This window comes from Papaver somniferum, chromosome 1, assembly GCF_003573695.1.
Source record: "Papaver somniferum cultivar HN1 chromosome 1, ASM357369v1, whole genome shotgun sequence".
NCBI lineage: Eukaryota > Viridiplantae > Streptophyta > Magnoliopsida > Ranunculales > Papaveraceae > Papaver > Papaver somniferum.
In genome coordinates this window covers 42957556-42971979 of record NC_039358.1, presented here as the reverse complement: position 1 = coordinate 42971979, position 14424 = coordinate 42957556, and the positions used below count along the sequence as shown (strand labels likewise).

The 14424-nt window shown below is 38.2% G+C and overlaps 1 non-coding gene across 1 annotated transcript; it reads right to left on the bottom strand.

The window, feature by feature from the left end:
- Nucleotides 1-324: 324 nt before the first annotated feature.
- Nucleotides 325-415, bottom strand: LOC113341379. The gene has a single exon (XR_003355909.1). It is a non-coding gene; the product is annotated as a small nucleolar RNA SNORD96 family (small nucleolar RNA).
- Between the last annotated feature and the right edge of the window lie 14009 nt (nucleotides 416-14424).

Here is a 14424-nt window from a genome sequence, read left to right as displayed (position 1 = left end):
TATGATTTAAGTTAGGGGTGACTCAAGTGGCAGAAGTATGCCTAAATATGCTACTTCGATGTCTAATGCACAATTATCACACTATACTGTCTATACTGCAGGCATACAACACAAGGAATATACTCAGATCCATGTGGGTTGCAAATCCAGATTTTAGTTTATATGGATTTGATAACCCTCTTGCAACTGAGTACCTCCCATGTCCAGATTCTAATTTCTATGGATTTGATAACCCTCTTTCAACTAAGTACCTCCCATGTAGCAGTAACTAAACGTACAAGCTCAACAATTTATATAGAACATGGACAATGAAATCTAAGTTATAAGCCTCAGAATTGAAGACTATGTCACCAAAGCGTTAAGCCATTCAGTCCCGAAAGATGGTGTTCCTTATATCATATATCCTCATGTGCATCTAAACTACTGTTTGTTAAAAACATCATGACAAAATATACGTCTCATGGCCATTGTAGTCTTAAGAGGCAATGGCCACAGCACATCTCCCCAAGGTAATGGAATATGACACCACTTAAAAATGAAGATTTTCACCAGAGTTTTTGCCAAAATCTCTCCCGCTTAGAACGTTTAACCAACTATATAGATCACCAACAATCAGATAAACTAGAAACGTACCAGTAAGATGGTAGGAGTATCATTATGCATAGTGAATGCAAACATCAAATTAAAATAACTTCAAATCCTAATTTATGTTGCTGCTGAGTTTGTTCATGCTCACAGAGCACAATAGTATATCCTCTCATCCAATTTCGTATTCATTTCCATAGATATCATCATATCATATACAAAACTTAAACAATCATCAACAGTGAAACTCCTAGACAAGAATAACTAAGATTTTACAAAAAAAAATACTTACATATACCTAGAGGGGAAAAACACGGTGAATACAAACATCAAATTATTGTACTAACATCAACATGAATATAATTTGTATAAACAAAAGCCAACTCACTAATATACAACATTATCCTTATAACGAGTAATGTGAATGGTGTGCTGACATTATCGCTTATCGGTTAACTAGATAAACTATCAAACAGATTCCTTGTAATGTGTTTTCTATATATCTAGGTAGCGAACATGGCAGTAAGTGTGAACCACACATGTTATAGACGTAGAATGTCGTTAGACACACAGTCAAGCATGTTTCACAAACCATCGTCTATAATGCAACTAGATACACAGTCAAGTTGAAAAATGAAGCAGTGCACTATCATTCAAACAAAGCCAAATAGACATGAGAGTAAATAATTGATACTAGAGAACCCAATTTTATATATAAACTACTGTAAAAGTTGATGACATGCGCTATCATATATGTTAAAAGACGGATGTTCTTCTGGCAACAAAATAACGTCGAAATCAAACTTCTATATCCAACATTCAATTTAAACTAAACAAAATTAAAATATCTTTTACCAGAATTCATTCTACCAACATAACATTCTGAGAAAATTTGAGCAACTTAATCAATCTCCATTTCTTCTGAATGAGCATCCCTCTGTAAATCTCGCTTTACCTCCGACTTAGTATAGTAGTTCTTCCATCAACAAGCCAACAACCATACAAAGATTCAAACATTTATTTTCCAAATCAGCAACATAAGAAACTGAATATAAAAGTTTAAAAAAGAACTTAAATGTTGAAGCATCCTTGGCAGTTAACATCATGTAAGATATAAAACAAACATATAAGTATGAAAAAAGACAAAGATGAAGTTAGATATGTTAATGATGATTACTGGTTAGTAGGTACCATGAAGAAGGAGTTTAGTTCTAATCAGAAAGGAAAGAAAAAAAAACTATAAAACATACCTTGCTCAACGATCCTCGGGTATTTCAACAAAAAACCTAAGAAATCCTCCTCCCAAAATTTGTCTTGCTTGGAAGAATATGGTTGTAGCGCTCAGGTTAGATGCATGCCCTTCCTTCTGTACTAGTGTGTCGTAGTGGTATTCATCTGGTCCCGACTCGGTGGTGGTTTTTGATAAGTGGTCATGGGTGAGATTTGCCTCCCTTGGGCAATAAGTGATTGCAAAATATCTCCTCATGTTCTGATAATGACTCCGGATATGGAGATTTGAAATTCGCCATGAGGTAGTTCCTCAAATCCCTAACATAGTTACAACAAACATCCACATATCTAAGATGCTCTTTGGTATTTCCTTAAATCCCTAGCATAGTTCCTTATTTGATGCTTTAACAAATAAGTATCCAGTTACTCGTAATGTGTATATATAATACTAACAATGCTTTACTCAATAAATACACTTTTATAGATTTGTAAATATTTAAAAAGAGTCATGAAAATTGATATCTTTCTGAGAGTCATAATTTAAAAAGAGTCATAATTTGGCAAAACCTTGCAGAGTTATGCAGAGTTATCTAATGTCTTCCAGATATTTGTAGAATCTTCACGAGTTGTGAAAAAATTATATAGAAATATGCATGAGAAATACAAATACGTAATTTATCATAGATTATCTATTATACTAACTTCAACTAATTAAAAATAAATAAAATTATTATTGAATATACAACATCCTTCTTTAGTTTAACAACATACAACAAATATTAAAAATAAAAAATATATATTTACACATTAACACATAATAATTGAAATAAAAAAATGTTTGAAAGAGATCTTTTAGAAAAATAAATAGTATTACTAATCATATCATGGAGTAATTTATATGCATTTATCATATGGGTTTTATAGATTGTATTTTCATGAAATAAAATAAAATAAAAGAGATGAATAATATTAATACTGTTGATTCAAGAATCATACAAAACTTTGGTTGGTAAAGAGAATAAAAGTATATTTAAATTTTTTGGAAGTATTCCAAAATCTTACATATCTTGAAAGACTTTAATCAAGACAAATATATGCATAAAAGTCACTGAAAGTCTTGAAAATGGTAAGTATACAAAGTCTTTGAATTTTCAAGTTTTTAACGAGTAATTCAAACTTTAAAAGATATTTTTACAATCTACAACTAGTAACATAAACTTTGAGAGAGCTTTTAAAAGTATACAACCAATAACACAATACTTTGTAAATCCGTTAAAGTCTTTAGAAATCACTAAAAGTATTTTTTTGAGTAAACCCTCGTAAGTACCATGTTTTCAGACTTTTCGTTTTGATAATGAGAGACGTATTACTTATACTGAAATTATGCACGAACGATAAATTAAAAAAAAGAAGAAAAAAAAGGCAAGCATTCCCGTCAACAACGTGCCTATGGCACTTGTTCTTAAGGACACACAATAAATCAAATTTTACTCGTGCAATATTATCAAATCCTAAGGTGACATGCACCTTTGGCCAAATAATTCTTTTTTATGTTGTAAACAAATTGTTTGTACCCTAATATTTTACACCAAAAAATGGGCTAACTTAGGCCTAAAATGCTCCTCTTTTTAGCTAAGTATTGTTCATTGGGCCTAACATTCTCCCTTTATTAGCCAAATATGGCTAACTAGGCCTTACAAGCACTCTATGTACAAGCCCATGTGCAAATATCCAAGTCTAGGCAAGGAATCGCCACGTCACTGATGGAGTTGCTGCAAAAATCGAGAAGCTGTTGGAAGCAGGTTTTATTCGACCGATACAGTATCCTCGCTGGTTGTCCAATGTCGTTCCCGTTCCAAAGAAGAATGGTAAAATTCGTATCCGTATCGATTTTACTGATTTAAATAAAGCATGTCCGAGTGATCCATACCCACTTCCACGAATCAGAGATTTGGTGGATGCAACCTCAGGATATGGGAGACTGTCATTCATGGATGGTTTTTCGGGGTATAACCAAATACCTTTGTTCGAGGGAGATCAAGGGAATACTTCCTTTGTGACTGACAGAGAAGTTTACTGCTATACTGTAATTTCGTTCGGGATAAAGAACGCAGGGGCGACCTACCAGCATTTGGTAGACCATATGTTCAAAGATTTGATTGGGAAGACGATGGAAGTGTATATGGAAGATATGCTAGTGAAATATGAGCAAAAGGAGTCTCATTTTGTCGACCTAATGAAGACGTTCGATATCTTGAGTCGATACCGTATGAAGCTCAATCCAGCAAAATGATCATTCGGGTTATCCTCGGGAAAGTTCCTTGGATACTTGATGACACACAAAGGAATCAAGCCCAATCCGGAGCAAATCAGAGCCATCCGAGAGATGTCATCCCCAAGAACGAAGAAGGAGGTCCAGAAGCTAGCGGGGCGATTAACAGCTTTAAATCATTTCATTTCACGCTCGTCGGATCGATTCAAACCATTCTTTGACGTTTTGAAGAAAGCAGTGAATTTTGGTTGGACGGATGAGTGCGAAAAATCCTTCGATGGAATCAAACAATATTTGTCAACTCCCCCAGTATTGGTGAGTCCAAAGTCTGGGAAACCTGTCGGAGTTTATCTGGCTACAACAGAGAACGTTGTAAGTGCAGTGTTGTTCGTTACGGATCCACATGAAAAGCGTGTTTACTTCGTCAGTAAATCTTTGACGGGGGCGGAAACACGGTACAAGAAAATTGGAAAGATAGCACTTGCACTGTTGCATGCATCTCGTCGCCTCAAACCATATTTTCAAGGGAAACATATCGTAGTTTACTCTGAATATCCGTTAAAGAGAGTCCTGGAACGTGCTGATGATTCCAGCCGACTATCCATATGGTCGAATTTTATGGTGGCATATGAAATCAAGTACGAAACCAGAACTGCAGAGAAGGGAAACGCTCTGGCTGCACTGTTAGCAGATTTCCCTGTGGACGACATAGAAACAGTTACCGCAGAAGAAGAGTTGTTGAATAAACCCATAGAGTCTACCACTAATCAGACCGGGGGCGAGTACGCAATGGAGATTGATACACCTGAGCCACTATGGACTGTGTTTACTGATGGGTCATCAAATATTGGTGGAGCTGGAGTTGGATGTGTCGTCCATACTTCCGAAGGATCAAGGATCGAGAAAGCGACTAGATTGGGTTTTCGTGCATCCAATAATGAATCTGAGTATGAAGCAGCGATTATCGGGTTAAAGGCTATCAAACAGTTGGAGGCAAAGAACGTGAAGCTGATCACATATTCCATGCTAGTAGTTAATCAGTTTCTGGGAACCTACAGAGCAAAGGAAGAGAGCCTGGCCTTATATTTGGATCGTATAAGAGAGCTGGTAAACGAATTCGACCAATTCTCTATCAGGCAGCGACCACGGTTAGAAAAAAGGCACGCAGACGCTTTAGCATATATGTCTTCCGCAGTTGATACTTATACCACCCGTTTTGTTGTAGTGGATTTCCAAGAGTTACCTAGTGAAAAAACGGGGGTCTAACAACACCACCCAATATTTCGCTTAGCAATCTGTATCGACTAACTTCGAAATACTTTGATAGAGAATCAACTAGACAGTCAGACTCAATCTAGATAAAAAATATCCCAAGGAGTTATTATCTCAATCTCTCGATTTGATCTTTACTCAAGCAAATAGAAATATGCGAGTCTTTATCAAAGAGAGATAACTTGGATGGTACCAAAGACCAATGTCCAAGGATCAATCAACAACCAAAGGTTGGATTTCCAATTGATGATCACGAACGCACTACCTGTATTATTTCAATTATATAAAATAAATTCGGAAAAGAAATAACACAGACACCAGAAATTTTGTTAACGAGGAAACCGGAAATGCAGAAAACCCCGGGACCTAGTCCAGATTGAATACACACTGTATTAATCCGTTACAGACTAGCCTACTTCAAACTAACTTCGGACTGATTTATAGTTGAACCCCTACAAATCTCCCACTGATACAAGGTACAGTTGTACTCCTACACCTCTGATCCCAGCAGGACACTGCGTACTTGATTCCCTTAGCTGATCTCACCCCCAACAAAGAGTTGCTGCAACCCAAAATCACAAACTTGACAATAAACGAATCTGTCTCACACAGAAAAGTCTATCAAAAGGATAAATCTGTCTCCCACAGATAAACCCTAGGTTTTGTTCCGTCTTTAGATATAAAATCAAGGTAACAGGAACCAATTGATAATCCGGTCTTATATTCCCGAAGAACAGTTGTGGATGGAGAAAAACGATTTGCTGGTTTTTACGGAATTGAAGAGTCGACCGTGTGGGGACTCCTTGAACCGAGCGAAATGTTGAACCTCACACAGATGCACTGCAAGAAGGGAGTGCTTTAAGTTCGAGAGATCAATCTTTAGAACTCTGACCTAAACCAAGAACAATGGCCGTTCCAGAGTTAATTCGGTCACAAAAGAGGATGGTTTGATCTGGAGGAGGGAAGCTTAGAAATGCGTGAGATCAATGGTGATCTGAGATTGTAGGTTTGTTGTGAATTCAGCGTGAAAATGCTCTGAATGATTGAATTTTTCTCAATTGAGAGTAAATTCTGTGAGTTCGTGTAGACGAAAGATTGTCTGTATGAACTTTGATGATAAATTGCTCGTTTTGGCGAATGTTGTTCGAGCGCTCGAAAAACTTGTCCTTTCAATCAGGATTCAGAGACATTTTATAATGCCGGAGTTGAAAACACCATGATCCCATGAAGTGTGAAATTTGCTGGAATCAGAGAGTGGGAAATGGGGAAATCGTGTTAAAACCAATTACTCATCGTGCGGAGACTTGGTTAACTTTCCACCCACTACTTTGCTGACTCTTCCAACTGATTGCACGACTTGCTCACATTCTCATCGTGGGTGAAAACACGTGCCGTAGACCGCCAGACCAAAACCCTAGTTAATATCCCCCCATGTGACACGATTGAAATCTCGTGATTGTGGAGTCGGTTGCTAACTTTATGGGACGATGAGTCCATGTACCGCTGAGTTGAACATGACTAGCAAATGTTCTGAAACTCATGAGTTTAACGTGTCTGCTGAGACGAGGTATCGTTATAACCTAAGACGAGCAAAATCGTGTTGCTAAATTGTTGAATATTGATAGTTGAACCAATATTCTTTGATTTGAGCAAATATTGCTAGTTTGAACAAATATTGTTCTTTTGATGAATTGTTGGTAGCTGAACCAAATAAAATATTAATTTAAGTTATTGACTGCTGGATCGAGCAAAATAAATATGAATGTTAATCATGGAATCAACATAAAATTATCAGAGTGTTCGAATCTGCTTAGAATCACGTTTCTGCAGAGCCCTGGATTCAAATCCCTAATTTTACCGAAATGATGATTTATTGAAAATCAACACGGGACCGGGCTACATGGGATGAAGGGTTCACCATATAACGCCCGGATGCTCGAATGAGCAAAAATACCAAAGTCTTTTGAGGACCAGTTGGTAAAATAATGATTAAATGCTGGTTTAATCATTTATTATAATAATGCTCGTGTGAGCGACAAATAATAAAACTTGATGTAGACTTGATGTGGGACCTTCCAAGAGGTCATGGGACCGTCTCTTGGTGGCCGTGGGACCAATAGATGTTCGTTTGAGCAAACTTCCAATTGTTTGGAAAGAATTTGAACCTAATATGAGCAGCTGAGCAAATTAGGTTAAAATCATTAAAGCACGCGGGACCAGCTGTTTGCAAGCCTCAGGGTCACCCTTGGTCGGTTAAGGGGATGTGCCCATGTCACCATAGTGTTCGCGCTTCAGTCCTGAGAATTTTGATATTTTCTGGTGCACGTTTGAGCAACATTTGGAGAAAATATGCAAAATCCATGGTTTTGCTGAAACCGACAAAAATACATGAGATGATGTAAATAATAAATAAAACAGGGAATTACAAGGTGTGAGACCTACCACGGCTAGAGCATGTCCGGTCGGCTGACAGACGCGGTCCCACATGCTTTTCCCAGTTTTATGTGATTTTATGTATTTTCTCTGATTTGAGGGAAATTTCATGAAACTGGAGAGTTTAGTGAAATTAGGGAACTTCCATGAAACGAGAGACATAAATTAAATATAAAATAGGGAATGGGAGTGTTGGACCGGTAATGGCCGTGGCATGGCTGGCCGGCCAATGGGCGTGGGTCCCAAGGCACTCTTCCCAATTTTATGTAATTTTGATGATTTTTGATAATTTTCATAAAATCAAAGGGATTTGTTGAAAACCAAGATATTTTGTTAAAATCAGGGAGTTTTCATGAAATCAGGAAACAAAACATCAAATAATAATAAAATAATAGCGTGTGGGACCGGTTAGGGCATGGCCGACCGGCTAGAGCCCGTTCCCACAAGTTTTCCCTAATTTTTGATATTTTCTATGATTTTAGAGAAAAATACATGAAATTAGGTAATTTTAGGGAAAATTCATGAAATCAAGGAATTTTCATAATTTGAGAGGAAATAATAAAATAATGGGACGTGAGTTGTGGGACCGGCCACGGCCAAGGCATGGCTGGCTGGTGCTTGGTCCCGCGACACCTTTCCCTAATTTTATTATTTTTGATAAAATCATGTGATTTAGATAATTTTCTTGAAACAAAAGAAATTTGCTCGAACGAGAGGATTTTCATGAGATCAGGGAAAAATAGTAAAATATGATAACATATAAAGTTGGTGTGGGACTGGTCAGGGCATGACCGGTGGGCTAGTGAGCCCAATCCCATGGCGCGTCTGCTAATATTTTTATTATTCTTCCTTCCTATTTTGCATATGTTCCTCGTTCATTCGTATTTTTTGAAATGCTCGTTTGCGCATTCAAAATGCTGGTCTGTGCATTATTTGTTAAGTACACTTGCACCATTTTTTTCAAGGCTTATTCGATGCTTAGATGCCTGTCTCGTTGAGTATTTATCACTTAACCCGTGGAATTCTGCTGGGAAGAACCACGAATTGAAGTGACGAAATATAACGAAGAATCGTAGAATATTGTCGGATATTCAGGCGATTAATTGAAGATTCGTAGAATATTGCTGGATATTCAGGCGATGGCTCGTAGAATATTGCTGGATATTCAGACGATTTAAGATAATTAATTGTCGGCTCTATACTAGAAGGGTTTCCTGTCTAGGAGCATTAATTATCCGAGGGTTGAGCAATATGAACTTGCTGGAGTGTCATATTCCTCTTGCATAGTCGGGGAAAACCTGGTTACATCCCGAAGACGTTGTCCCTCTATACTAGCAGGCATGTTGTCTAGGAGCCGCCCAATCTTTTGATTCTATACAGTATGAGACGTGCCGTGGCCTCAGCTGAGAGACTACACATCTACATCTTCTCTGAGAGACTTTCTCCATCAGAGGTGGCATGAGATTTCATGCACAGAGACATGAGTCTCGATACTCATCTGATTGCCGGATCTGGGGTAATTATTTAAATTGCTCAGTATTCATGAGATATGCCGTTGTCTCAGCTGAGAGACTACACATCTACACGTACTCTGAGAGAAAACCTTCTTAGTCAGAGATTTAAGACATGAGCTTTCATGCTTTAATGAGAGACATGAGCCTCAATACTCATTCGGTTGCCGAATCTGGAGTATAGTTTTACAATTATACCCTTTGTCGAAAATCCACCATCTACATTAAGTCCCCTGCTTAGTGAGGAACAGTCATGTTCCTCAGTCAGCATTGAATGGTGATTTTCCAGGCATAAATAAAAATAAGTAATTGAACTTAGTCATAAGATAAGATATTACCGGATTTCGACTGAATGAGTGAACCATGGTTTGAGCGGAAACCCAACGGCATAATAGAGCATCATCCACTGAACATAAGTTGACGTAGAACCACTGATTCGATGGTGGAACCTTGGTTGGTTCAGGATTCACGGGCCGGGCCCGAAAAGGAAATCCTTAAGGAATTAGGTTTTGGAAATAAAATTAGGTATAAAAGGAATGAAATCCTCTTCTTTTTTTTATTTCTCTCACGTCCACCACCTCCTTCATATCCCTCACGTCCGAGCATCAGGAGCAGCAGGAGAAAAAAAAATCGTCGGAAATCGCCGATCGCCGGCGCCGTCAGTTGTTGTCCAGCCGAATTCCGACCGGGTAAATTTTTTTTTTTTTTGTTTCAATTTGCTGATTTCATGAGGTGTTCATGCTTCCATCATGTTAAAATTCTATACATTGTATATGTTTATTAAATGTATGTTCGTTGGATCGTTAGTTTTGAAAACTAGTAATAATCTCTGATTTAGGAGGGATTTTATATATATGTGGACTTAGGTCCAGTGATAAAACTTAGATTATGAGCTTTCATGTGAACCAAGATTTTATCTTACTAAATGTGAGCTTTCACAAAACCGAAATACACCTCGTTTTAGAAGATAATGCTCATTCGAGGAAAACAGATATATACATTTTTTATGTATGTAGACTTATGTCCAGTGATAGAACTTTATTTATGAGCTTTCATGAGAATTAGTATTTTATCACAATAGGTGTGGGCTGTCACAAAACTAGCATAAACCTTCGTTTTTAATAAAACACTTATACGAAGGAAAATAGATTTTTTTTTTTTAAATATATGTAGCCGTGACATATTTTATGTGAAACGTGATGACATATTTTATTCACATGGGTTTGTTCTTATTAGATAAATTTTTGAAAATTTACATGAACAAATTGCATTAATTATTGCTTTGTAAAATCAAGACGTGGGTTTTGAGTAACCTTGGAAACTAGAAAACTTATTTGTGATGAAGTCATGTCTTGTTGTAAATTTCATAGTTCAGTTGTATGAACGTTCATATTGTGTAAATTATGTCCATGATTTTATGAGAAAATCATTTTCCATGAACTAATGAAGTTTTGTTCATTATTGCAGGTTTCAAGGAACGAATTGATTTCGTGTGTTAACTCTTGTAGTGCAACCACTATTGTTAGTGAAACTGAAATAGGTAAGAATTTAAGATTTACCGTTTGTCGATACCGGTGTTTTAATTTGCATGATTCCATCATCTTGTTGAATATGCGTTCAGACGACTGAAATATTGTGTGGATTTCACAGCAGCTTTGCGAGGATGTCTGATTCTCCAGCCAATGATGCTTCCAGAGATGAAAGGTGTGTAGATGATGATATCTCCATAGAGGAAACATGTATGGATGAGACTTCCATTTGTGAAGTAGACGAAACACCTGGAGTCAAGAATGTCCCAAACATAGATGACGCATTCTTTGAGGTTCAGGAGCCTGAAAATCGTCTCAAGTCCCCGGTATATCGCCTTCTGATTAATCCCAGGACGGTCACTCAAAAGAAATTGGTGACTCCTCGCGATGCTATTCGGTTCTGTCTTGAACGAGGACTATTCCAGGCTTCAATGATTGAATTCAAGCTTTCTCGACGCCCCTTAGAGTTCTCGGGATGGTATAGACACATGCTGGGATTTCCTCGTGTTAGAGCTATGCTGGATAGAGCACAAATTACCAGAGTCGTTCAAACATCTGGACATTTGTATATCTTTCATGACGCACGAGGTATTGTAGCTCTTCTTGTTCGCTGGTGCATCCCAACTCACACGTTTATATGCAGCCGGGGAGAGTTCACTATTACCTTGGAAGATGTAGTTGCTTTATTGCATCTTCCAATTACAGGTAACTTTCCTGGAGAACTTTGGACGGCGGAAGAGAAAGCAGTTTCCAAAACTTTAACAGCTAAGATGGAGAGAATCAACAAGGTTTTTGGTAAAGGTTGTTACGCTCATTGGTTGACACATTGGTGGCCACGAGACGTCCCTATTGATGAACCCGACGGTATGTTGTCTATTGCTGCTTTCTTGTGCTTATGGCTGTCCAGGGACGTGTTTGAAGAAGTTGGTACCTTGTTGAAGCCGTTTGTAATCCCTTTCGCTATTAATCTGTCTCAAGGTGAACAACTTCCGCTGGGTAGCTTATTATTGGGATCTTTATATTCTAACATGGACTCTTTATTCGTAAACTCCAGTGTTTCGAATGGATTCATGAAGATTGAATGCTACGCCAATACGATGTTCATCCAAGCTCTGATGTGGGAGCGTTTCGGAAACTATGCACCCATTCCCCGTAGTATCTTACAAATTCTGAACTCTGCTGATGCTCGACGTATCTTCCATGAGGAAGACAACGCTAGGATTATGCGCTGGTCTACGAAGCAAATTCAGTCCAAGACACGCTTCATTGACGTATTAGATGACGAGTCTGAGTTCAACTTCCGTCCTTGGGTGGTGGTTCCTCCTCACGTTTCTCAATTGACGACTTTCAATGCTGGAGAAAGTAAGTATTTGAAATCCGGTGCTAATTTGAGCGATGGCGAAAGATCTTTCATGCTGAGTTGCACTCCCGGTCATCTAATATCAGCAACGTATGGAGATTTTTCGGTGGAGGAGTATAACATTGGCAGAGCCGCCCGTCATATGGGTATGGACCAATGCGTTCCAACCTTCAGAAGGAGAAGACCATCGGTGGAACAACTTAAGACTTTTTTAGATCATACACATGATGAAGGGAGCTCTTATTTGTTATCTTGTGCTGGTCGAACCACGTACGTGACTCCAGGTTACATAGAATTTTGGGATCAGCAGCTTGAGCGCCTTAATGATTATGTGACAGCCTCCCAACCTTTAGTGAAGGATCCCCCTTCTTCTGAGATGAGTGCCTCTCGTCCCAGATTAAGGAATATTTCTGGTGGTGATAAGCGAAAGACATCTCCAGGAGGTTCACCGGTATGTATTCTTTTGCATATTACTCATACAACTCGTGTAATTGTCTTCAATTATCACATCAATTTCCTTTTGCAGGAGGGTCGTGCTGTGAGACCTCGAATTCAAGTGAATTTCGCGGAAGCAGAGACAATATTTCATGGTGGAGAAGGAAGGAGTAAGAACTGCAAGTTGTTGCCTAACACCATAAAGTCCCCAGCCGTCTTTTTGGTGAGTTGTCAATATGTTTCCGCTGTGACTTCTTCTATCCGCATTACCAGGATCATAAAACCAATATTTGTTATTTGGTCACAGAACTTTTCTCCGTATAGTATTGACGGTCTTCGATTCTCTTCTGCTGGGCAGACAACTTCTGATTTGAACGTTGAAGAAGAAGTCGTCGTGAGTAATCTCCTTTATAATCGGACATAAATGCTTCATGTGAAAATGCTAATTATTTGATAATATGTCCAGGAGAATGTCGTCATGGAGGTGGAGAGTGTTGATGTTCGATCTTCCTCTGAGAATATAGACGAAGGCACTTCCAAAGATTCGGAGCCAAATAGAAGTAATGAGCCATTTGTCGTTAATACAGACAATCACAATTCCTTGAATACTTCGGAGACCCCCAAAGTAAGTATATGCCCTGTATCCTCTTCATAGAAGTATGACAGTGCTGATTTGTGAACGAATGAATGAATGAGAATCCATGTGTATATACGAAAAACTTGGTCGAACTTCGTCGTCAGAAAATTCAGAACCCAGTTTTTTACCAAAAACGCCGTAAAATCTTCATCTGGAGTCGGATTTTTAAGATCTGCATATTCATATTTAAGCCCGGAGAATTTCCAAGCTTTAGAATAGAAGCTTTTTAAGTTTTGAGCACGTTTAGGGCCTGAAAAAGGCGAAACAGTAAACTTCCAGGAGACTTTCAGAACTTTTTCAGATGGTATGTTGCTCAATGTTTTGATCACATCTCCTTGCTTGTCCATCGGATTGTCATGAAATTTTGACACGTTGTAGAGGAGATCCATATGAAGAGAATGATATATAACCCATCCTCAAATTCCTTGTAGATTTTTTCCAGTTCTTATTTTAGTACAGAGCATAGTACGGTCTCTTCAGACGAGGTTATTGTAAAACGTATTTTTATGACTTTTATTCTATTTGTTCATATCTTGGGTACATAATGATGAACTTCGATGATGTTGCATTGCTTGTATACTGCACTTTATAATCTCACTTGGTTTCATGTTTAGATGATTCTAACCTCATGTAATCTTCGTATTAGGTGTCAAATACCGAAGTTGAGGATATTGAAACCAATGGAGAACCCGAGCTGTCCTGGAGTTATTGATGAAGAGACAAACATCTCTGCAATTCAAGGACATGATAAGGTTGTCACTGAATTCATGGAAACCGCTGCTCCATTGATAGAAGAAACTGAAACACCAGCAGAGAATACTGAAGAAATTGCTACTTCAATTGTAGAAGTTGCTCCGATAATTGAGAACCGTATAGTAGTGCACGAATATCCAAGTGCATGAGTTTCCTTTGACCCTCCGTTTGATGCTTCACTCCCATATCATGAACTAGTTGGTGGATTCGGCGTTCCCATTGTGATATGTAGACTTGTACGAGAAAATATGGAAGAAGTTTGGTCACATGATTGTGGACAGGATTCATGGGCGTTATATTGCGTGTTGTAAGTGATATATGCACCAGGGCCAGAAACACTGTGACTCCAGATGTACTCTTTGATTGGGAGTTCAATTTGGAGAATTCTGAGAGACTTGGCTTCAACG